Genomic DNA, 25,939 nt, shown 5'->3' with positions numbered 1-25,939 from the left:
ACAATTTGAAGTGGTCACAATGAAACACCACCCATTAGATCCAATACCAAGTGCTGATTTTGCACAAGCTACAAAATCTAGCGCTTCCATTTCTCTGTGGATTTTTCTCACCTTTGCTTCACAAATTATTGTTTGACAAATTGAGCATTTTTTTCTGGATTCAAAACACTTTACTAGTACACAAATGTGTCTATTCAATAATGTTTCATTGTGGTGCACAACTTATAAATATCACTGGTTACTACGACTACCATGTGTAAGGTAGTATGGCATGCCATGTTAACATACGTTTCAGACATTCCTCCAAATACAATGCATCAGTACTATTATCTGATGAATTATCAGCATATATTGATATATGATATCATTATGGCAGTCTTTTCATTTTACATGGGGCAAGTTGGGGCAAGTAGTTCTCACCTTAAGGATTCCGCATGGGCAAGTCATTTTTGTTTTTAATGTAGAGCCCTGGATTACACTATATCCCCAAAAGTATTTGCCCAGCCATCCAAATGATGAGAATCAGGTATCCTAATGACTTGGCCTGGCCACGGGCGTATAAAACCAAGCACCGAGGCATGCAGACTGTTTCTACAAACATTGTGAAAGAATGGGCCGCTCTCAGGAGCTCAGTCAATTCCAACATGGAACCGTCATCGGTTGCCACCTGTGCAACAAATCCAGTCGTGAAATTTCCTCGCTCCTACATATTTCACAGTCAACTGTCAACTGCCCCTTCCTCTTCCAACATGACTATGCACCAGGGCACAAAGCGAGGTCCCTAAAGACATGGATGACAGAGTCTGGTGTGGATGAATTTCACTGGCCTGCACAGAGTCCTGATCTAAAACTGATAGAACACCTTTGGGATGAATTGGAGCCTGGCCTTCTCCACCAACATCAGTAGCCACGTTTACATGAGGAGTTGTTCTCTTTCCGAATGACCTTTCTGAAAGCAATGGTATACATGGAAAGGAATATCCCAATCGCATGTCTACATGCGCCGCTATAATCAACCAGAATAGTCAATAGGGCATGCCCAGTAAAACGTAAACATCAACATCACGTGATACCGACTTCCTCGAGTTTTCTTTCACTTGTTGGAATAACTCCGTATTGCAAGTTTTCCGTTCATCCAGTCTTTAAATTTAGTTTGAATCAAAAACAAACTTTCCGCAAGCAGTCCAGTGCCGATTTCTCGCCTCCATTTTTTTAAATTAAAGAACGTCTCGAGCTGCGTGTTACGTCTAACTCAGCATTCGCAGAAAGAACGCACCCCGGAACAGGAAAAGATAAAGTTCAATCTTGCTAATATTTTATAATTAAGCTTGGCACATGTTTTATATATTTTCTTTTTTAATAAAACTGGACTTGTGAATAAAGTATAGAAGGTTTTAGATTCTGTTCCACAGATGGCAGTAATGCACATGAAAGCTGCTTGCCAACCGCCAATAAACAACAGAAGAAAAAAAACACCACGAAGAAGAACGCACCCTGACAACTTTCCGATGGAGCGGTTACAAGATACCTCAATCGGATTGGGGAAAGGAATATTCCATCCCTGTGAATCCGATTATATATTCATTGGGATTGGCACGTTCCTTTCAGAATGAGGTGTATACAAAGGTTACATTCTTTCTGTTCAAATAGCAAATAACCCGAATGGAATTGGAATATTTGGGTCCATGTAAACGTGGCTAGTGTGTGACCTCACCAATTCCCATTAAAACACTCCTCAACCTTGTGGACAGCATTCCCAGAAGACTTGAAGCTGTAATAGCTGCAAAAGGCAAACCGACATCATACTGAAACCTATGGGTTAGGAATGGGATGGCGCTTAAGTTCATATGGGAGTCACGGCAGGTGAGCAAATACTTTTGGTCATATAGTGTATCAATCAGTCCGCTCTGTGAATACTTTTTTCCTGGTAAAAGTTAACAGGTAAATAGTTCTTAATGAATTTTCTATTTTTGTTGCGTTAACGCTTTCTTTGTTTTCAAGAAGCAATTATAAGACAATTACAAAATGAAGCACATTTCTCGTTAATAACGATTATACGTAATTAGTGCAGTCAACACACATTCAGATATTTCTATGTTGCCCATGCGCGTCGAGTAAGTCGGTCATGTGAAACAATACAAGCAGTTGATGTTTGCTAAATACAAGGATGAAGAGTCTTGAACCAGTCATGATGTGCTATATATATCACTATATTGACACGCACTATGGTACACATTATGGCATTGGATGCTCATACATTATTATGCTCATACATTATTAAAAAAACAAAAAACCTTAAACTGTATTATGGAAAGCAGGAAGTGAACAAATGTAATTGTGATTGTAAAAGTACCAGATGGAGGGGTAGGATTTAATAAGCTTTGCTTCTTCCTACTCCTTTTGGACATGTGGAACTGTGAACTGATTATGGGATGCACTCAATTGTAATCTGATGCATGTTCAAATGAAATAAAACCATTACCATTACCATTACCATTACCATTACCATTACAATGTGTTACCTGTATGTAAAATGGTACAATCGTACAAAAACCTGGGTATATTAAGCTGCAAGGGGGTTGATGGCTTTGTTTTATGCTTTATTCTATCAGTATTTGTATCAGTGTATATTTGTTTTTTCCTCAGTTTGCTCTATTGTAATATATATGTAAATATAAACATTGATATTTGATTCCTGTTGTAATGCATATTGTGATTTACGGGACAGAATATGATGTGCAGTATATTCTTATGGTGTATGCGTATGTGCATGCGCTGCATGAGCTCACAGTTAGCGACTAAAGACAATACATGCTGGCAAAGTCTTTTCATGAGCATCATTAAGGAAAAGAGTCCCCGACATATGACGCATATTAACTATGGTTATTGACCTTTTATGTTCGTGAATAGAAACAAATACATTTCATGGCATGTGGCGTCGCAGAAGCTCTATTGTAAAAAATTGCAATTGGAGGAAGTGCTGTAGGTCTCGCGCTTGTGCAGAACGCCGCAAATTGCATGGGCAAAAATATTGCACGTCCGGTTGTAACCTAGGCCTAAGTATGTTGTAACCTAGGCCTAAGTATGTTGTAACCTAGGCCTAAGTATGTTGTAACCTAGGCCTAAGTATGTTGTAACCTCGGCCCAAGTATGTTGTAACCTCGGCCCAAGTATGTTGTAACCTCGGCCCAAGTATGTTGTAACCTCGGCCCAAGTATGTTGTAACCTCGGCCCAAGTATGTTGTAACCTAGGCCCAAGTATGTTGTAACCTAGGCCTAAGTAGTATGTTGTAACCTAGGCCTAAGTAGTATGTTGTAACCTAGGCCTAAGTATGTTGTAACCTAGGCCTAAGTAGTATGTTGTAACCTAGGCCTAAGTATGTTGTAACCTAGGCCCAAGTATGTTGTAACCTAGGCCCAAGTATGTTGTAACCTAGGCCTAAGTATGTTGTAACCTAGGCCTATAAGTATGTTGTAACCTAGGCCTAAGTAGTATGTTGTAACCTAGGCCTAAGTATGTTGTAACCTAGGCCCAAGTATGTTGTAACCTAGGCCCAAGTATGTTGTAACCTAGGCCTAAGTATGTTGTAACCTAGGCCTATAAGTATGTTGTAACCTAGGCCTAAGTAGTATGTTGTAACCTAGGCCTAAGTATGTTGTAACCGAGGCCTAAGTATGTTGTAACCTAGGCCTAAGTAGTATGTTGTAACCTAGGCCTAAGTAGTATGTTGTAACCTAGGCCTAAGTAGTATGTTGTAACCTAGGCCTAAGTATGTTGTAACCTAGGCCTAAGTAGTATGTTGTAACCTAGGCCTAAGTATGTTGTAACCTAGGCCTAAGTATGTTGTAACCTAGGCCTAAGTATGTTGTAACCTAGGCCTAAGTAGTATGTTGTAACCTAGGCCTAAGTAGTATGTTGTAACCTAGGCCCAAGTATGTTGTAACCTAGGCCTAAGTATGTTGTAACCTAGGCCTATAAGTATGTTGTAACCTAGGCCTAAGTAGTATGTTGTAACCTAGGCCTAAGTATGTTGTAACCTAGGCCTAAGTAGTATGTTGTAACCTAGGCCTAAGTAGTATGTTGTAACCTAGGCCTAAGTAGTATGTTGTAACCTAGGCATAAGTATGTTGTAACCTAGGCCCAAGTATGTTGTAACCTAGGCCCAAGTATGTTGTAACCTAGGCCTATAAGTATGTTGTAACCTAGGCCTAAGTAGTATGTTGTAACCTAGGCCTAAGTATGTTGTAACCTAGGCCTAAGTATGTTGTAACCTAGGCCTAAGTATGTTGTAACCTAGGCCTAAGTAGTATGTTGTAACCTAGGCCTAAGTAGTATGTTGTAACCTAGGCATAAGTATGTTGTAACCTAGGCCCAAGTATGTTGTAACCTAGGCCCAAGTATGTTGTAACCTAGGCCTATAAGTATGTTGTAACCTAGGCCTAAGTAGTATGTTGTAACCTAGGCCTAAGTATGTTGTAACCTAGGCCTAAGTATGTTGTAACCTAGGCCTATGTATGTTGTAACCTAGGCCTAAGTATGTTGTAACCTAGGCCTAAGTATGTTGTAACCTAGGCCTATAAGTATGTTGTAACCTAGGCCTAAGTAGTATGTTGTAACCTAGGCCTAAGTATGTTGTAACCGAGGCCTAAGTATGTTGTAACCTAGGCCTAAGTAGTATGTTGTAACCTAGGCCTAAGTAGTATGTTGTAACCTAGGCCTAAGTAGTATGTTGTAACCTAGGCCTAAGTATGTTGTAACCTAGGCCTAAGTAGTATGTTGTAACCTAGGCCTAAGTATGTTGTAACCTAGGCCTAAGTATGTTGTAACCTAGGCCTAAGTAGTATGTTGTAACCTAGGCCTAAGTAGTATGTTGTAACCTAGGCCCAAGTATGTTGTAACCTAGGCCTAAGTATGTTGTAACCTAGGCCTATAAGTATGTTGTAACCTAGGCCTAAGTAGTATGTTGTAACCTAGGCCTAAGTATGTTGTAACCTAGGCCTAAGTAGTATGTTGTAACCTAGGCCTAAGTAGTATGTTGTAACCTAGGCCTAAGTAGTATGTTGTAACCTAGGCATAAGTATGTTGTAACCTAGGCCCAAGTATGTTGTAACCTAGGCCCAAGTATGTTGTAACCTAGGCCTATAAGTATGTTGTAACCTAGGCCTAAGTAGTATGTTGTAACCTAGGCCTAAGTATGTTGTAACCTAGGCCTAAGTATGTTGTAACCTAGGCCTAAGTATGTTGTAACCTAGGCCTAAGTAGTATGTTGTAACCTAGGCCTAAGTAGTATGTTGTAACCTAGGCATAAGTATGTTGTAACCTAGGCCCAAGTATGTTGTAACCTAGGCCCAAGTATGTTGTAACCTAGGCCTATAAGTATGTTGTAACCTAGGCCTAAGTAGTATGTTGTAACCTAGGCCTAAGTATGTTGTAACCTAGGCCTAAGTATGTTGTAACCTAGGCCTATGTATGTTGTAACCTAGGCCTAAGTATGTTGTAACCTAGGCCTAAGTATGTTCTAACCTAGGCCTAAGTATGTTGTAACCTAGGCCTAAGTATGTTGTAACCTCGGCCCAAGTATGTTGTAACCTCGGCCCAAGTATGTTGTAACCTAGGCCTAAGTATGTTGTAACCTAGGCCTAAGTAGTATGTTGTAACCTAGGCCTAAGTAGTATGTTGTAACCTAGGCCTAAGTATGTTGTAACCTAGGCCCAAGTATGTTGTAACCTAGGCCCAAGTATGTTGTAACCTAGGCCCAAGTATGTTGTAACCTAGGCCTATAAGTATGTTGTAACCTAGGCCTAAGTAGTATGTTGTAACCTAGGCCTAAGTATGTTGTAACCTAGGCCTAAGTATGTTGTAACCTAGGCCTAAGTATGTTGTAACCTAGGCCTATGTATGTTGTAACCTAGGCCTAAGTATGTTGTAACCTAGGCCTAAGTATGTTGTAACCTAGGCCTAAGTATGTTGTAACCTAGGCCTAAGTATGTTGTAACCTAGGCCTAAGTATGTTGTAACCTAGGTCTAAGTATGTTGTAACCTCGGCCCAAGTATGTTGTAACCTCGGCCCAAGTATGTTGTAACCTCGGCCCAAGTATGTTGTAACCTAGGCCTAAGTATGTTGTAACCGAGGCCTAAGTATGTTGTAACCTAGGCCTAAGTATGTTGTAACCTAGGCCTAAGTATGTTGTAACCTAGGCCTAAGTAGTATGTTGTAACCTAGGCCTAAGTAGTATGTTGTAACCTAGGCCTAAGTAGTATGTTGTAACCTAGGCCTAAGTATGTTGTAACCTAGGCCCAAGTATGTTGTAACCTAGGCCCAAGTATGTTGTAACCTAGGCCCAAGTATGTTGTAACCTAGGCCTATAAGTATGTTGTAACCTAGGCCTAAGTAGTATGTTGTAACCTAGGCCTAAGTATGTTGTAACCTAGGCCTGAGTATGTTGTAACCTAGGCCTAAGTATGTTGTAACCTAGGCCTATGTATGTTGTAACCTAGGCCTAAGTATGTTGTAACCTAGGCCTAAGTATGTTGTAACCTAGGCCTAAGTATGTTGTAACCTAGGCCTAAGTATGTTGTAACCTAGGCCTAAGTATGTTGTAACCTAGGCCTAAGTATGTTGTAACCTAGGTCTAAGTATGTTGTAACCTCGGCCCAAGTATGTTGTAACCTCGGCCCAAGTATGTTGTAACCTCGGCCCAAGTATGTTGTAACCTAGGCCTAAGTATGTTGTAACCGAGGCCTAAGTATGTTGTAACCTAGGCCTAAGTATGTTGTAACCTAGGCCTAGGCCTACATGACCAAGATCACAGGTGTCCTTCTGTAAAAGTGTACGATCCAAGTTACCAGCCTCGGTCATAACAGCCTACCACAATCAACACACCTTCTTGTCCCCTGAGGTCCAGGACAGAACACCTGGAACACCTCCTCAGTAGTTGCCCAAAAGTCCTTAAGGTGCCATCACAGGCTCCATGACCAGGTCGTTGACAGCATGGCCAAGGCCATTGAGAGCTACCAGAAGCTAGAGACCATCAGGTTCCACAGAGCTGGAGAGAAGCTCAAACGCAGGCGAAGTGTGGTGACGTGTCTTCACCTCCACTACCCACTTGGCAACTGGAAGTGGATCTGGAAGTTCTCCGAAAGGATGACACCTACACAAGACTCCACCCAGCCGTTGGTCATTCTAGAGCTCACAGAACCCCAAGAAGACTGCATGGTTGTGCCGTGCACCAGCACCTGACAGACGAGAGAAGGAGATAAGGCTGGAAAACTCACTTTGAACCTCTGGAGGTGGGCTGCCAAGGATTTGCTGGGCCTTACTGGGAAGGCAAAGAGGAAGACCATTGGGCCTGCAACTGAAGCTGCAGACAAAGCCACAAGGCTTGGATCAACAGGGTAGACCCGTGGACAAACGCTACAGGGACACGGGCTAGGCTCAGCACCCCCGCAACCCTCGGAGGATAAATGGTAGAAAATGAATAATAATAATAATAATAATAATAATAATAATTATTATTATTATTATTATTATTATTATTATTATTATTATTATTACGACCAGTCCAGGGTGTACCCCGCCTCTCGCCCCAAGACAGCTGGGATAGGCTCCAGCACCCCCGCGACCCTCGTGAGGGTAAGCGGTAGAAAATGAATGTATTATTATTATTATTATTACGAAATTGATAAAACAGCTACTTCGACCATGAAAAGGTTGGCTCAAGCCATGATACCAGGTTGTATGTTGAGTTTAAATGAAATATTTTGGAAAGAACAGGCGGGCCATATTCAAATACTTTGCGGGCCAGATGTGGCCCCCGGGCCGTAGTTTGCCCACCCCTGGGTGAGGGTCTGATGGGCGAGGGTGTCTGGTGTTGAAAGATCCGAAACACCCCACCCAAAGACCAGGGTTACATCACTGATGTAACCCTGGTCATGATTGTCCCGCAAGATGTATATTTTACCATAATTTATGGGAGTACGTCGTAACCGTAAAAGGCAGTGAAACAACGACTCCCTGTTACGTCCTGTTAAGTTGTTGTCTGTTTCTGGACACCATCCACCCCCCCCCCCCTTTGTTGTTCCTTTCAACTCTGAGATTGAGCATCAACTCCAGAGCACAAGAGTGTTTTGTCCAAGTTCTAAAAGAACTTGTTCATTGAGGTTAATCTCCATGGACTCTTACTAAGAAATATTTTGCATGAAAAACAAAAACACCCGCAAACAGTCACCCAAAGTCAACACACAGTCTCATGGGAATGGGTCCTGGGGCAATAATAAATTAATTCATTCATCACACAGCAAATGAAAATATTGATAAAATGATAATTTTGCACTATCAATAAATTGTCATGTGTGTGTGTATGAAGCGAGTTCACTATGTGTCTTGGTCTCGGCACCTTGGTGTGTTTCTTCCGTTGACAACAGCATGAACAGAGTACCATGGCTTGCAATATATTGTCATATATTTTGGATTGTACCCTTGTACCTTTGTGTTTTACCCATCCATCCATCTATCCATTTTCTATGCCAGTTATCCTCACTAGGGTCACAGGTATGCTGGAGCCAATCCCAGCTGTCTCCCAGAGATTAGGAGCTACTAGTACGTCATGAGATACTGGATAACCTTGGCTTACTGTGTAGAAACTCTAAGAGTGGTAACATAGGTCCGTGTTTACTGAGTGCAGAAAATTTTGACACAACATCGGGAGGGGGAATGTGGTATTTACACATTTTTTTGTGGGTCTAACCGTGTTTAATAAAACTTCGTCTACCCACCGATTGTGGTGGAAAAAGCATAAAAGCAACTCCAGACATCGGTTAGCTTGTAGTTTGCATGCATGCAGGTAACACTACTTCATTTATGCACACTCTGTAATGCTACACGGACAACTACTTCCTTACACTTACACAAAATAAACACAATCAAGCTTTAAAATAAATAATTTAAAAGTAATTTTAAATAAAATTTTAAAAGTGCAGACTCGGTGTTACAGAGGGTCCTGTAACCTGACTGGAAGTTGTCTCAAACCCATCCATCCATCCATCCACCCACTTTGTATGCAACATATCCTTATGAGGCTCGCAGGGGAATGCTGGAGCCTATCTCAGCTGTCTTTGGGCGAGGGGCGGGGGTTCACCCTGGACTGGTCGCCAGCCAATCACATGGCACATATAGACAAACAACCATTCACACTCACATTCATACCTATGGACAATTTGGAGTGGCCAATTAACCTAGCATGTTTTTGGAATGTGGGAGGAAACCGGAGTACCCGGAGAAAACCCACGCATGCACGGGGAGAACATGCAAACTCCACACAGAGATGGCCAAGCAGAGATTCGAAACAAGGTCTTCCCGATCTCCTGACTGTGTGGCCAACATGCTAACCACCGTGCGGCCCGTCCAAAGCAAGGATGCTTTTCTCTAAAATCTTTAAGACAAAAGGTAGTTTTACAGTAAACCTCGGATATATCGGATTCAATTGTTCCCACTGGTTTTGGCCGATATAAGCGAAATCCGTTATATGCGTATACCGGAAAATGTCCGTTTTACGCATATATCGGATTTATATCCGGTATATGCGTAAATCGGATTTTATCCGTTATAAAAAGGCACTTCCTTGACTATGTTTCCAATGTACCTGGCAACGCTGCAAACGCTGCAAATGACGTCGTATAGCGGCCTGTCACGATTCGGCGAATCGGAGCGCCACGATGCGGCCATCCGATATATGCGAATTTAATGGAATTTAATGGAAATGCATTGGAACGGGACTGGAGATTTTGTCTGAAATAGGCGAAATTCGTTATAAAAAATCCGATATATGCAATGAATTTTTATTGGAAATGCATTACAGAAAAATCGCTTCTTTTTTATCTGTCCGTTGTGAGCGAATTTCCGATATATCCGAGTCCGATATATCCGAGGTTTACTGTATAATATACTAATAATTTGACCCTTCTTCTTAAGCCTTTTCCACTTTTCTGACCAATAAATGTAGTTAGAATGTTGTCTTTTTGTGTTAAGCGATGACAAAGTGCCAGATAGTGAGACGTACATTTGGAAGTGAATGATCAGTCAATGATACTTGAGTGATGGACCTTATGACCGATGTTTACATGAAGTGTGTATGCGAATGGACAGACACACATATGTTTGCATTAAATACGGATGTGTGTTTGTTAAGTGTGGAAATATGGGCTAATAACTATAAAAGCAATCTTCACTTGCTAAGTGTACTGCAAAAATGGTCAGTAAGGATAATTCATAATGCCGCCTACAGAGAACATACTAACTCCTTATTTCTAAAATCACAAATACTTCAACTTGCTGATATAGTTCATCTTCAAACAGCTAAAATAATGCATATGGCTAAAAATAACCAATTAGCTAAAAATGTCATCCAATACTTCTCTACAAGAGAGGAGAAATATGATCTCAGGGAAGAAGTACATTTGAATATGTCATTGTATGGTCAATATCACCTCGTACTTCGGTACGGGACAAAAAAAATAAATAAAAAAAAAACAAAAAAAAACTTAAACTGTATTATGGAAAGCAGGAAGTGAACAAATGTAACAGTTAGTGATTGTAAAAGTACCAGATGGAGGGGTAGGATTTAATAAGCTTTGCTTCTTCCTACTCCTTTTGGACATGTGGAACTGTGAACTGATTATGGGATGCACTCAATTGTAATCTGATGCATGTTCAAATGAAATTAAACCATTACCATTACCATTACCATTACCATTAATGTTGACGCGTTATTAACGTGTTAACTTTGACACCCCTGGTATAAAAACATATCCTGACATAATGGTAAGCTAATATAAACGGCAGTGTGCTTTCTGAAATACTCCTCATGTAAACGTTTAACATTTGAAGTTTTCATTCAGACATTTGAGTTGAACAAACCACACTCAAAGGTCACACATTCTCACATTTCCATGATTATCATTGCACACACTTGCCTCGGCATCATGTCAACATCCCGCAAAGGTCACAATGTTTATTTGGAATAATTGCTGTCATTTCGTTGCTCAGACTTTGTTTGATTTCTTCTAAAGTTGTCTCCAGCAGCTACCAGATATTCTTCCTGGGGTGAAGATGTGGACATCCATGTCCAATGAATGTGTGAAACTCCTGTTTCATACCTCCAAAATCAATCTTGTGCAAATGCAGACTGTTGGATCTTTGTGTTAGAAGACAAAAAGACCCATTCATGCAAAAGTCTGCTAGCTCAACCAGGAGTGGGGCAGATTATCCAAACATTTCATAAGAATCTTTCACTTGGTGATACAAGCACCAAAATTGGCACAGATGACGTTTAGGATACATATTTTATGAAAAGAACAATATCCAACATAAAATGTAATATGGCTGCCAATTTTCAAGATGGCCGCCAGAGCAAATTTGAAAAAAAATGTACTTGTTGAAGTAGAACTCAAATAAACACAATATTTTTATGGTCAGAATACCAAATGAATGTATTATAATTTATTAAGTCCAATAATGGCGACACGGCGGTCGAGTGGTTAGCGAACAGACTTCACAGCTAGGAGACCAGGGTTCAATTCCACCCTCGGCCATCTCTGTGTGGAGTTTGCATGTTCTCCCCGTGCATGCGTGGGTTTTCTCCGGGTACTCCGGTTTCCTCCCACATTCCAAAAACATGCTAGGTTAATTGGCGACTCCAAATTGTCCATAGGTATGAATGTGAGTGTGAATGGTTGTTTGTCTATATGTGCCCTGTGATTGGCTGGCCACCAGTCCAGGGTGTACCCCGCCTCTCGCCCAAAGACAGCTGGGATAGGCTCCAGCACCCCCGCGACCCTCGTGAGGAAAAGCGGTAGAAAATGAATGAATGAAGAATAAATCCAATAATGAATTCCAAATTCCAATATGGACACCATTTTTCAATATGGAGCCTGATACATTACTATAAATTGGTGTTTTTATCAGAAAGCCTAACCCTAAGGGGAATCCTGGGAAGTTTTGTGGTCAACTCTTCCACCCATTGCCCAGTCCTGCCAGCAGCTGACCAAATGCCGCTGCACTGGTGAATGTCGGGGCCCATGCAATGTTATCGCTACACTCTGAACTGCACACAACTGTGTTCCTGCAAATGTAAAGAGTAAAACAATGACTCAGGCTAAATTCCGTTCAATCTATTGCACTTCTGTCATGAAGAATTGTGATACCATATTGGTCACTTCACTAAGACATTTATGCATGTAAAAGTCACATAATTGTCATTATATGGCTATAATAATTGATGATATTGAAATTGTGAATACATAATTGGCTTCCTCGTGTCCAAAAACATATATTTTGATGTACAGATTATCACAATGACATTATTTTGTCATTATTTTAGTGCAAATACGATTTCGAACGACTATGAATGGCGGCCATCTTGAAAAATGGCGGCCATTTTGTATTTGAAGTTGGATGTCGTACTCTTTTTGAAAAAGGAGGTTCTATTGCACAAGTGTGCCAATTTTGGTGCTTGTATCACCAAGTGAAAGATGGTTTCAGCAATCTGCCCCACTACAGCACCTAGTGCCTTCCAGAACATGGCACACATGTTCCGGAAGGTCATATTCCAGGGGTGTCCCCGGGACCATGTGTGGCCTGAATAAATGTGTCTTTGTTTTTGTTGTTAACCAGGGTGTTTGTGTAGTTTGGACCCCAGGCTAAAGCGTTGAAGTAAAAATAGCCATCTGCTTGTTGAGCACTTTGCAGAAACAGAATGTGCTGCACGAAGAGACTGGCCTGGCGTGTAAACCAGTTGATGAGGCCAGTCTGCCAAAATTCTGGCAGTAGAACCGCAAGCCTTAACTAAATGTTTGACTGTCTGATGCTCGTGTTTGTTTTTTGAGGGACAGGAAGAGGGCAGGATATCGTACTTTGGAACGCTAGCGCCCAGATTCAGCACCTTTAACAAATATTTATATTCATATTTGGATTGATGATGTTGACACCAACTTTGGTATCAATATTATCGTCATTTGCATCGATGATACCGACCTTGATCGATATTATTGACATTTGGATTGGTGATATCATGATATCGATACCGACCTTGGTATCAATGTAATCGACATTTGTATAGATGATGTCGATACTGACCTTGGTATTGATATAATCGACATTTGTATCGATTATATCGACATTTGTATCGATATTAACATTGTATCAATGATATCGACATTTGTATCAATGATGTCGATACCGACCTTGGTATTGATGTTATCGACATTTGTATTGATGACGTCGATACTGACCTTGGAATTGATATAATCGACATTTGTATCGATGATATCGACATTTGTATCGATGATGTCGATACCGACCTTGGTATTGATGATGTCGATACTGACCTTGGTATCGATGTTTTCAATGTTTGGATCCATCCACCCACTACTATCCCTTACCACTTTCCTTACAGGCCACTTGAGGAATAAGTACATATGATAACATAACTATATATACGTATATATATATATATGATATATAATATATATTTCAAATATATAATATATATAATACATATATATATATTTATATATATATGTATATAAATGAAAGACATCTTCAAGAAAAACGATATTAGTAAAAGTCTTAAAGTATGAAAAGTAAAAATGTACTTCAGTACAATCATGGAATGTACAAGTAAAGAATAAAACTACTAAGTAGAACTTGACTGACTGAACTTTTAAAAACAATTTAAATTTCTTTTAATTTTTTAAATTTCATTTACTAACTTTATTAACAAAATATATCTCCTACATAAATAAATCATGGCTGTCATTAGGGCTGTTATTAAGATTAATCACAGATTTTTAACGCATTAATCATGGTTAATCACCATTAACAACCAATTCTGAAATATGCCCATTTTTATTGTATTTAATGAATAGAAAGATAAATGATGATATGTATCATTACGTATTAAGAGCTCCAAATGAATTGACTATCCATTTGTCTAATACTAGTCTCTTGAATTGTAGTAGAACATTTGAATCCCACTTTAAACTCTTATTATGAGCAATGAGGGATTGTGTTCACAGACATCACATAGTTTAAAGTAAATGTCATTTTTCAGTGTAATTTCAGCATACTTAAAATGTAGCAAACATCTGAATTAACCCTTTACACGCCAAGTTTCTTTTAAAATAAAATATTCAGTTTTGATATTAGCATTTGAAATAGTCGTATGTTGAAAATGTTTAGAGATGAAGGCATACTGTAAATGAGAGGAAATCATCAGTTGGACACAAAGTTAGTAATGGGAGGACTCCACCATTTAGCTCATCTTGTCTTTCTCATCTCTCACCCAACACAGCCATCATCATCATCATTATCAATCATTTACAGTGGGTCTTGAACACCTCTCCGCCTAGAATGAAGTTCTAAAACAGTGGCGGGCTCTCAGTGACTGTGAGGACGCTCCACTGTGCTCCATTGTGTTATGAGGACACACCCATCGGACTCGAGGCGCGCTTGCTCTGGTGCGCACGCGTTAATTACGCCCCAAAAAATCAACGTAATTATTTAAATAAATTAGTTACCGCCGTTAACGCGTTATTTTTGACAGCCCTAAAATAAATGCATCTTTGTGGAACACAACACAACTATTCATTCATTCATTCATTTTCTACCGCTTATCCTTACTAGGGTCGCGGGCGTGCTGGAGCCAATCCCAACTGCCTTCGGGCGAGAGGCGGGGTACACCCTGGACTGGTGGCCAGCCAATCACAGGGCACATATAGACAAACAACCATTCACACTCACATTCATACCTATGGACAATTTGGAGTCGCTAATTAACCTAGCATGTTTTTGGAATGTGGGAGGAAACCGGAGTACCTGGAGAAAACCCACGCGTTGCAGGCATTTGCTTGGCCAGCTATGTGGGGCAGGTTGGGTATGACCTGTGAACCAGGAAGTGCTGGGTTTGGTGTGTGCTATGCATCGTTGCTGAATTGGTCTCAGAAAATAAAGTTGACTGGAAGCAGCAGGTGACATGTTCCTTCTCTGCCGAGGTCAGGTCACCCCTTACTACGGTTTGGAGTTGAAGAATACTGACAGTTAACACTCGGGGCTCGTCCGGGATTTATAAAAAAAACAATCAAAAGAATTGTTCGCTGAACGTGGAGGAGTAGAGATGGCAACACGAGGTGAGAGCGCCAGTGCTAGCGGTGAGGGAAGTGATCGGCGCGAGGATTTCTCCAGCACTAACCTGTTCCTGGTGGACCTAATGAGGAGTGCTGGTGCAGGCGTGGACACCGTGGATGCCGGTACGTTCGGGGGCGAAAAGGGACTGGCTAGCACCTCAACACTTAAGGGTTTCGAAGATGGCACGGTCCGGAGCCAGACACTGCAGTTCTACCCCACATTGCCATGCAGAGAGCCCAACTAGCCCAATATCAGGGGGGCTAGAGTTGCTACCCATGTTCCGACCCACATGTACGACAGTAGCGATGATGAGCTTTATGAGCCGCGGGAGAGAATGCCCACTATGCGACCAGGCCACTTCGACGGCGCCGGATCTTGGAGACACTTCCTGCACAAGTTTGAGGGGACCGGCTGGCGCTATTGTCCACAAGAATCCCCGGTCAGCCAGGTTGAACTACAACCAGATTGTAGACGAGGTAGAAGCCGCATATGGGCCACGCTCGCAACACCCAGCTGCTGTGGGCATCGAACTGCGACAGAGGTGCAGAGGACCCGGCGAAGCGCTTCACAGCCTCCGAGATGACATCTACGAGGATGTGTCCATTGTGAATGCTGACCACACAGAGTCGGAACAGGAGGCCGTCAGTGTGGAGATCTTCACCAACGCTTTAACAGATGCGCTGGTGCAGCGACTTCTGGAGGAAAGGCCAGGCTCCCTGGCGGGAGCTTTCGAGGTGGCCCGCCGCTATGAGTCATCACGAGAGGCCGCTAGAGCCATAACCCAGTCGGCACGTGCAAGTCATGTCAGCGGGGTGAGTGCTTTCATAATTATCCACGGGGTGAGAATGCGGGCTTTGTTAGATTCTGGCGCCAGGAGGAATGTACTACCCCTTCGCTTGTTTGACTGTATGCCCCCCGAGCTTAAACCTCAGTTGCGGTCGTCGGTTTTTTCGGGTTCTGCAGGGAATTGGCCATTTAGGATATCCGTCTTGGGGGAGACTGATTTGCCAGTGGGGGTGGTCAGCAGAATGCTGAATGTAAACTTTATCGTGGCAGACACCTCCAACGGCACCGAAGCTAAGTTGTTTTTGGTGAAAGGGGCTGTAGGAGCTATTTAGTAGTGTGTTCCTAGGTTTCTAATATCTGTTGATTTATTTTTTGTTGTTGTTTTGCTTGGATTATGTGATAATATTTCGGTATGAAAGTACTTCGGTACGAGGTGCATTATTAAAAAAAACCCAAAACAAAACAAACAAACAAAAAACTTAAACTGTATTATGGAAAGCAGGAAGTGAACAAATGTAAGTTAGTGATTGTAAAAGTACCAGATGGAGGGGTAGGATTTAATAAGCTTTGCTTCTTCCTACTCCTTTTGGACACGTGGAACTGGGAACTGATTATGGGATGCATTCAATTGTAATCTGATGCATGTTCAAATGAAATAAAACCATTACCATTACCATATTTCTTGTTAGTTAGTTATTTGTTTATTTATCATATTTTGTTGGGGTTAATTAGTAGTTTATTTGTGGGTTTATTTCATTGGATAACACCCTGGACACCTGCAATCTATTTATGTAGGCAGTGCTCACAGGACCAGCATGCACCGGGGTGGGCCTACGGTTTTTGTACCAGAGCAAGAGAGGCAACAGAAGACAATGCCTTGTTGCCTTTTAGTTTGCTTGTTTGGTAATAAAAAGAAATAAGAAGAAACGGAACAAGGTTGTATGGACCATGACTCTTTTGCCAACCCGTGGTGCATCAGTGGCCTTCAGTTTATTTTTGAAGGACAAATAGCCACTACAAAAGTACAAAAACCAGCCCTTGGATAAAGTAAAGAACCCATCAACAATGGACTCGTTGGACTCTTTTGGGCTTTGGATGAATGAAGTGCACAGATTGTTTTATTCATCGCCTTGGTGATATCGCGTCAGCCTTAAAACTACGCTTAGTCCAGCGACACACTCAGAAACTGGTATGTGTTAATACTGCAAAAGCTGTATTGGAAAACTTGGATAACGATTGGAATTTGAAAGTCAGTGTTGAAATGCAAGTTTCATGGAGTGTGATAACTTGGAGTAAAGTCGGCTATCAAACGCTACTTTACGCAAGAGTGCTGGCGTATTTCATTCATAAAATCTACAACTCCATCTGTGCTTACAAGAGTAACTGAGCTGCCAGTGAGGATTATATTTGTCCTTATTTCCCCCTCCCTTTTTAAATTAAATGCAATGGTTGGACGGACTATATGATTAACCTTCCTCTTGTGTTAGCTTTCTGGTATCATCTCTTATGTTAACGGGTGGGTTTTGACCCATGTATTAAATCAGCTATAAAATACACTAAAAACAATAAGTTACCATCAAATTTGCTTCTCATGTCTTGGTTACCTTCTTAGGCTTCCTCATCCATGAAAATGTTGCTTTTAATACTTTTGGTGTGGGCATGTAGGCCTTTTTTTGTCACTATACCCCTCCATTTCTATTTCCAAAAATGGTCAAATGAACCTCAAAAGAATCATATTCATAAATTGAAGGTTCTTTTGTTACCTGGCTATTACTGAGGGCTATAGAACATATCTCTTAAATCAATTAGTTGTATTTATTTTCTCATTTTAGTATTAATGACTAAAGAAACATCTATGGTGTTGGGGTGAATTTTGACCCATATATATTCATGTCAAGAAAAGGTAGAAAAAGTGATTGTTTTCAGCAACAGAACTTTAGTATAAAGTGAAATGAAAAAGCAGAACAGGTCCAGATCTTGGTTCACTGTACTTCTTGCCATTCTTTCCATGATCCAAATTGTAAATGTGAAATCAGCCATCAGTCAAATGAGTGAATTCACCTCACATGTCTGGACCTTGTTTTTCTGCTGGTATACTGGAAAAGCGGTCAAAATGAGAATCCCCTGAAGCTTACATGATGAGAAGAGGAGCTGGTTGTCATTGTGTTGGCTAATTGGACACTTATGATTTCAGTTTTGGCTCAAAATATTGCTTTATAGTCATATTATTATAACCGGGTCCAAACCGACCCTAACAATACAGTGGTCATAATTTCAACCAGACCATTTTAAAATGTAGTAAAAATGATTGTTTGGGTTTTATTTTGTTGAAATAGAGTTTCCTGACAAAGTCAAAAAGCCTTGATGCAATAAACAAATGTTATGTGATTCTTTTTATGCATTAAAATGTAAAACGGGTCGGTGCCGACCCTAACACAAGAGGAGGGTTAAAGATGTCTGATGTTAATATCGTGTCTCAGAACGATGTTGAAATACCAACAACAAAGAATATTAAGTGGACATCTTTTACATAAAAATGTGTCAAAACAAAAGGAGGGTCAAATGTAGACAAGCCAAAAGGTATATGGTAAAAATCAAACGAAAATGTCAAAACAGTTCATTCTGAACTTTGTAAATTTATCGGTTGTTATCAAGACGCGCGACCATGACGTGCATGAATCTTTCATGGATTTACCTTTACCAGAAGATGAAGCTGCAAAGTCCTGAAGACATTGCTTCTAACATTCATTCATTCATTCATTTTCTACCACTTCGGGCGAGAGGCGGGGTACACCCTGGACTGGTGGCCAGCCAATCACAGGGCACATATAGACAAACAACCATTCACACTCACATTCATACCTATGGACAATTTGGAGTGCTTCTAACATATCAAAGTCAAAGTCTATGAAAGTCTTCCAAGCATTCACAGGTATCATGTATTTCTTCCACAACATCTGCACACATAAAAGCTGAAGCGGATGAAGCAGTACTAATGGAGCGTGGAAAGGAAACATCTAATTGAAGCTCAGGAGGAACAGTTAAGGAAGCAAAAGGACGGAAACGGAATTGGCAGCAACAAGTGCAAAGCTTCAGGTCTTGGAAATCTTGGTTCAAATCGATCCGATGGCATGAACTCTTATTTTGAAAGGAACCGTCAAAGCAAAAGCAAACTAAACCCAGATGCCGACACATTCCTTACAAATAAAAAGGATGCAATGGACAACGTTTTGGTGCCTTATTCTGTATCTCAACCACAGGTTGTTAGATCCAATCAAAGGTCACAAACACAAATGAATGAAATGTTAATTAATGCTGAGGTTCCAACTCAAGCTGCACAAAGAAGGAATGAAACTCAAACTCAAGCCTGGATGGAAAATCATCCAACTGACATTACCACCATAATGCAAACACAAAATGACATCACTTCACTCCTGTGAAAATCTATCCTCTGTCCTTCCATGTAGAAATATCCCAGTGTTTGATGGAGACCCTTTTCAATACAAGTCTTTTATTAGAGCCTTTGAAAATGGAGTGGAGGAGAAGACTCAAACACGCGGCCCGCGACCCAAATGTGGCCTGCAGGACACTAGTTTGAGGCCACATATGAAAGTTTAATGTTAGTGCGGCCCGCGCAAGTTTGATATGGATGCTGTATGGTATCATGTACCCAGAAATAATTATTACGTTTGATTCATGTTCATGTTAAAGGTTAAATAACTTAATAGTTATCCTCCCTATCTGTGTGGAAGTGGTAAGTTTTTGGCTATTTAAGTTTAAAGGAAATAACTTGAAGGCTACCGTTTAGGTCGCTAGCTCTCTAGTTTGCGAGTTAGCATGTGTCTCAAGACCCTGCAGTTGCGCAATATGTTGTAAATAAAAAGAGTATAAATGTGACTATAGTCGTGTTTTGTCATGTCTACAGGGCTCTAATAATGCTTTGTTCATTTTAATCTGAAAAAAATAATTTGTCTACCCACCAACTATATGTGGTTTCTTAAGTTTTTATTATTTACCGTTTTATTATTATTATTATATTTATTTATTTATTTATTACTGATTGATTGATTTTCTTTATTCTTGATTTGTTTATTTATTTTTCATCTTATTTTGTGTAGAAAAATAAAAAGTAAGAAATTTGAGAACAGTGGAATGTTTTATCAGAGCTTTAGTTATATTTAAGTTTATTCAGTTTTCTGTTTTTAATAAATGCGTTTGTTTTTTTTATTTTTTTATTTGGAAAACCTGATGCGGCCCAGTCTCGCCCAGACCCTAGCTCCAGTGGCCCCCAAGTAAATTGAGTTTGAGACCCCTGAGCTAATTGGAACGATCATTGGCACTTCCTTGAACAATACACCAGGGGGCAGCCAAGAGACCTAGTGAAAAGTTGTCAGCACTTTTCCTGCTTATATGGAAACGATTCTTAACTGGACACCTTTTAAAAGTGAGGATGTTAAAGAACTACAGTCATTCTCCCTTTTTCTTAGAGGATGCTCAAATCTGACAGAACAAATTGTGCATATGAAAGAGCTGGACTTATGAGGACTAACATGAGGAACATCATTCTTAAACTTCCATACAAATTACGGGAAAAATGGAATGGAATGTTGCTTGTGATTTGCTAGAGCGACGTGGTCAAAGAGCAGTATTCACTGATCTTGTTACCTTTATTGAAAGACAAGTCAAAATAGTCTCTGATCCACTTTTGGGTAACATTCAAGACTCCAAGGCTTCCAATGCTAATCACACAAAACAAAGGAAAAAGGAAAGCAGTTTTGCCACTAATGTCACTGAAGTACAAGATGGAGGTGCATCTCAACATACAATAACTAAAGGCAAAGTACCTTTTGCGCATTGTCAGCAGTCATTCATTGGACAAGTGCCCAGAGTTTAAAGTGAAAGCACACCAGGATAAGATGAATTCTCTAAAACAAAAGGGTGTTTGTTTTGGTTGCCTGAAGCCAGGCCACACAAGCAAAGACTGTAGGAGTCGTTTGGATTGTAATGTTTGTCACCAAAAGCACCCGGGGGTCCTTCACATACAGCGACAGGATATAGGCACATCCTCACCACAAAATCCAAATACTGTGAACTCTCAAGGGTTTCTGCTAAACTGTCTCAGACCTGTGGCCATATTGGGGCCGGTTGTGAAGATCATTCTTTCTTTTCTATTGTTGCAGTCAAGGTCAAGAGGCAGAAAAAAAATAAAAGTGTGCAAATATATGCTCTTTTGGATCCAGGAAGCTCAGGCTCATTTTGCACAGATACTCTGGCAAGGAAATTGAACTTGAGAGGTAAAAGAGCAAGTATTCTGCTGACAACAATGGGCCAAAGTAAGATAGTAAATACTCAGGTTTTGTCAGGACTTGAAGTGTCTGGTATGGATAGGAATGATTTCACTGAGTTACCTGATGTTCTAAGGGGCCATCCATAATTTTCAACATTTTCACATGAGTACAAAGAGTACTCTTTTGAGCAACCCCCCTCCCCCCCTAAAAAGAGTACAATCCCAAATGAAAAATGTTGATAGGTCCATGACCAACTGACCCAATACAGCCATGAAATTCGAATGTCCAATAGTGTTCTCTGGCTGTATTTTGGGACTCTGGTCAATCAGTCACTGCCCATCAACATTGTATTGAACACGAACAAGATAAAAAATTATATCAAATGCCTCTTTTTTGTATTTTTCTTTCAAGAAAATACAAATGTATTACAAATTTGGTCTTTTTGTATTGTTCTTTCTATCAAATGATACATGTAGAAAAGTCCTGATGCAACAACCGTTTTCCACAGGATTTTTTAAACAAGGGAATACTTCTTGTATACACACATGATTACTCAAGTAGCAGGTTGCCCCTGGTTTCCAAAAGCCTGAGGAGATAAAATCTTCTTTGAAATGATGGACACAACCCTTGAACTCAACTCTATGCGAAGTATGCAATAAAGATGCCACAACTGTTTTGAAAAGGCTTAAAATCACACCTATAGTCTAGTCAGTGTATCACAGGAAGTGAAAATCACATTGATTGTTACTGCACCGTCCACAAAGTCAAATTCACCACCACAGAGTCATTCAGAAAATGGCAATCACAGCCAGGTCCATGCCCAAATATAGAAAATAAACACAGAGCTGGCGAATAGATTCAGGATGGTCGGTTTAGTTTTGATCTTCTCCATTTTCGCAACGGCACATCGGAACAAATCCGCCCTGCTCGATTCCTTCGATTTGGAACCTTTCCAAGCCACCTGGCCAGCCGCTACAGCGTCCTTCCGCTTTCTTTCCGAACGCATAAAGCAGTAAACATTGATGTATTGTTCGTATGCATTGCTCGGTGAGCGATGAATGGCAGTAATTCTCTTTTTGATGAACGAAAATAGGTAATCGAAATCACCGGGGTCGGCCATTGTCTGATTGTTGTGTTGGAATGCAAAGCACGCAGAGCTATGTGGAGTATCGCGTGGACTGGTACGCTCTCGCGCTAGCATACGACGAAAGGGGACCAGTCTATTCACGCTAAAATTTGACTGCGTCCCGCGGTTCAAACATACAGACATCGACATTTTCTGGTTTTCAAAAAAGCGTACGTTGATGTCTTAACCCCCTCCCCCCCTCGTACGGTTTGTACACTCGTGAAAATGTTGAAAATTATGGATGGCCCCTAACTCAAAGGACTATGCAGTAAATGTCCCACGACAAAAGGATGTGGATCAATGGTTTTATCTGAAGACGTCGATATACTTATAGGTACAGATGCCCCAAAGGTAATGGAGCCTTGGGAGCTGACAAACAGCCAGGATGAAGGACCCTATGCAGTCAGGACCAGGATTGGTTGGGTCGTTAATGGTCCACTGCGTGGTGGATCTGACAGTAGAAGTGTCTGTCCTACTGGAACAACAAACCGAATCTCTGTTGAACATCTTCAAGAAATGCTGGTTAAACAATACAACCATGACTTTAATGAGAAATCATCAGAGGAGAGGATTGAAATATCCAGAGAAGACATCAAGTTCATGGATCTTATGAACAATAGAAGACCACTATTGCATCAACTTACCTTTCAGACAGGAAAAATCCCATGATGCCAAATAATCGCTACGTTGCAGAACAGCGCCTCCAGAGCCTGAAAAGAAAGTTCAATAAAAATGGACATTTTAACCCTTAGATGCCAGAGTGACTGGACTCTAACTCTTCCATAAGTGGGTCAAAAATGACCCATACTAGCATCAATGCGTTTTTATGCTAATTTTGCCATTTTGGTTAGGAATAATCACTTGTATGATATTTAGTATTATATTTAGGACCACACAAGAATGATTTCATGTTAGAAACACCTTAATTTTTCACTTTTTTACATATGTGAAAAAGAAAATGACGCCATACAACAATAGAAAATGTGTGGATCCATTGTGTGTTGCATAGGGGATGCGTGCATCACACACCCAGAACATCTTTAGGCCATACTTGGTTTGCCACCTGGACAAAAGTCTTCAGACATTTCTGACTCAGAGTCCAACCCCGTTACTGCCTCTCCATCATCCAGCACCTGTAGGACCATTTCAGCTGTGTATCTAGCAGCCGAGGCATGGATGAGGAAACAAAAGAGCAATGGCCAACAATACATATAGTAATGTTAGCCAGCTAGTGTCAGCTAGTTATAAAGTAGGCTCATTTCTTGATAATACTAACAGTCATGAAAGACATGTACACAATATTATATGAAGATAATACTTACATGTATTAGCACTTTATGTGTAAAATAATCTTCCTGAGGGGTGACACTTCTGATATAGTCTGTGTGGTCTACAGTTAATTTATTCCTGACAGCTAAAGTTGATAAGAATCAAAGGTTCCTATTGGATTCCATAGAAAATACATGGGGGTCATTTTTGACCCACTTATGGAAGGTTGGGGTAGGAACACAAATTTCTTAAAATGTATAAAAGGTAAGTTAAAAATGTGAATGGTATGATATCAAAAACATGTTTTTTTTAGGAATACCTGCAATATGAAATGAAAAAAAAAATCATTACTAAGATATTTCAAGAAAACAACCTGACCGGGTCATTTTTGACCCACTTATGGAAGGTTGGGGTAGTAACACAAAAACTAAAATTTCTTAAAATTAATAAAAGAAAAGTTAAAAATGTGAATGGCATGATATCAAAAACATGTTTTTTGAGGAATGCCTGGAATATGAAATGATTAAAAAATTCATTACGAAGATATTTCAAGAAAACAACCTGACCGGGTCATTTTTGACCCACTTATGGAAGGTTGGGGTAGTAACACAAAAACTAAAATTTCTTAAAATGAATAAAAGGTAAGTTAAAAATGTGAATTGCATGATATCAAAAACATGTTTTTTGAGAAATACCTGGAATATGAAACAATAAAAAAAAATTCATTATGAAGATATTTCAAAAAAACAACCTGACCGGGTCATTTTTGACCCACTAATGGAAGGTTGGGGTAGTAACACAAAAACAACATTTTCTTAAAATGTATAAAAGGTAAGTTAAAAATGTGAATGGCATGATATCAAAAACAATTTTTTGAGGAATACCTGGAATATGAAATGATAAAAAAAAATTAATTACAAAGATATTTCAAGAAAACAACCTGACCGGGTCATTTTTGACCCACTTATGGAAGGTTGGGGTAGTAACACAAGAACAAAAATTTCTTAAAATGTATAAAAGATAAGTTAAGAAATGTGAATGGCATAATATCAAAACATGTTTTTTGAGGAACACCTGGAATATGAAATGATAAAATTTTTTCATTACGAAGATATTTCAAGAAAACAACCTGACCGGGTCATTTTCATTCTAAGGGTTAAGGAGGAATATGTCACTTTCCTGAATGACATGATCAGTGAAGGATATGCAGAAAGGGTACCTGATGACCAAATGAGACAAAGTGATGGAAAGCTTTGGTACATCCCCCATCACGGTGTCCATCATCCAAGAAAAGGTAAACTGCTGGAACATCTTAAAGGAACATCTTTAAACAGCCAGCTCTTGCAGGGTCCTGATCTTACAAGGTCTCTCATTGGAGTCCTCCTTCGATTTCGGCAATAACCTGTGGCAGTAATGGCAGACATCCAAGCCATGTTTCATCAAGTTCGTGTCTCAGTTAAGCATGTTGACTTTCTCCGCTTCCTCTGGTGGCCTCATGGAGATACTGCACAGTCTCCAGTAGAACATGGAATGAAAGTACCAAGTTGCGCAAATTATGCTTTGCAGATGTAACGGTCTTTGTTAGGTTTCTGATGGACAAAAGAATGAAAATAAAGTTCTTTTTCCTCCACTTCTGCACCCCTCGTCAATGCCAACCACGTTGTGTGGCAAAGAGAGGAAGTACTTGTTTTAATGGTAAACAAAACACAGATTTTATATTTACAATGTTTCACAACACTGCCGACTAGTGGCCAACATAAGTAACGGAGTGGGGGAGAGAAGCGGAAGGAGCGATTGGTGAAAAAGTGTGGACGTGAAAAAGTATTATGATTACAAAAATGGAAAACACATACCTGATGGACAAAAAAAATGAAAATAAAGTTCTTTTCCCTCCACTTCTGCACCCTACACAGACGGAACATAAATAACACATTGTAACAAAAACCCCACGGGCCTAATGTAACGCAAATCCCGCCAGAAGTGTAAATGAAAAGAAGCCCTTTTAACTAAAACCAACGATCAAAATAACATAAAACCACTTGAAATGACAAATATATTAAACATAAAAACAATATACACAACACAGATGACCAAATCTTAAACTAAACAACACATTTTGTCTGCAGCTCTTTGACTGAACTTACCCTCGTCAATGCCAACCATGTTGTGTGGCAAAGAGAGGAAGTGCTACCAGAGCTGGGCCAACTACGGAAGCCCGGGAGGAGCAGAAGTGAAAGGATAAAATAAACACACATCCAAAGACAGCAATGAAAATGGAGTAAACAAGA

At 40.2% G+C, this 25,939-nt stretch overlaps 1 long non-coding RNA gene across 1 annotated transcript; it reads right to left on the bottom strand.

The window, feature by feature from the left end:
• Positions 1–20,058: 20,058 nt before the first annotated feature.
• On the bottom strand, positions 20,059–25,785 carry LOC131105311 (uncharacterized). Its single transcript, XR_009119915.1, has 3 exons — positions 24,871–25,785; positions 23,027–23,092; positions 20,059–22,857 (listed from the first exon to the last, which is right to left on the bottom strand). It is a non-coding gene; the product is annotated as an uncharacterized LOC131105311 (long non-coding RNA).
• Positions 25,786–25,939: the final 154 nt, after the last annotated feature.

This window comes from Doryrhamphus excisus, chromosome 17 (assembly GCF_030265055.1).
Source record: "Doryrhamphus excisus isolate RoL2022-K1 chromosome 17, RoL_Dexc_1.0, whole genome shotgun sequence".
NCBI classification, from domain to species: domain Eukaryota; kingdom Metazoa; phylum Chordata; class Actinopteri; order Syngnathiformes; family Syngnathidae; genus Doryrhamphus; species Doryrhamphus excisus.
This window is presented reverse-complemented; position numbering and strand designations above follow the sequence as displayed.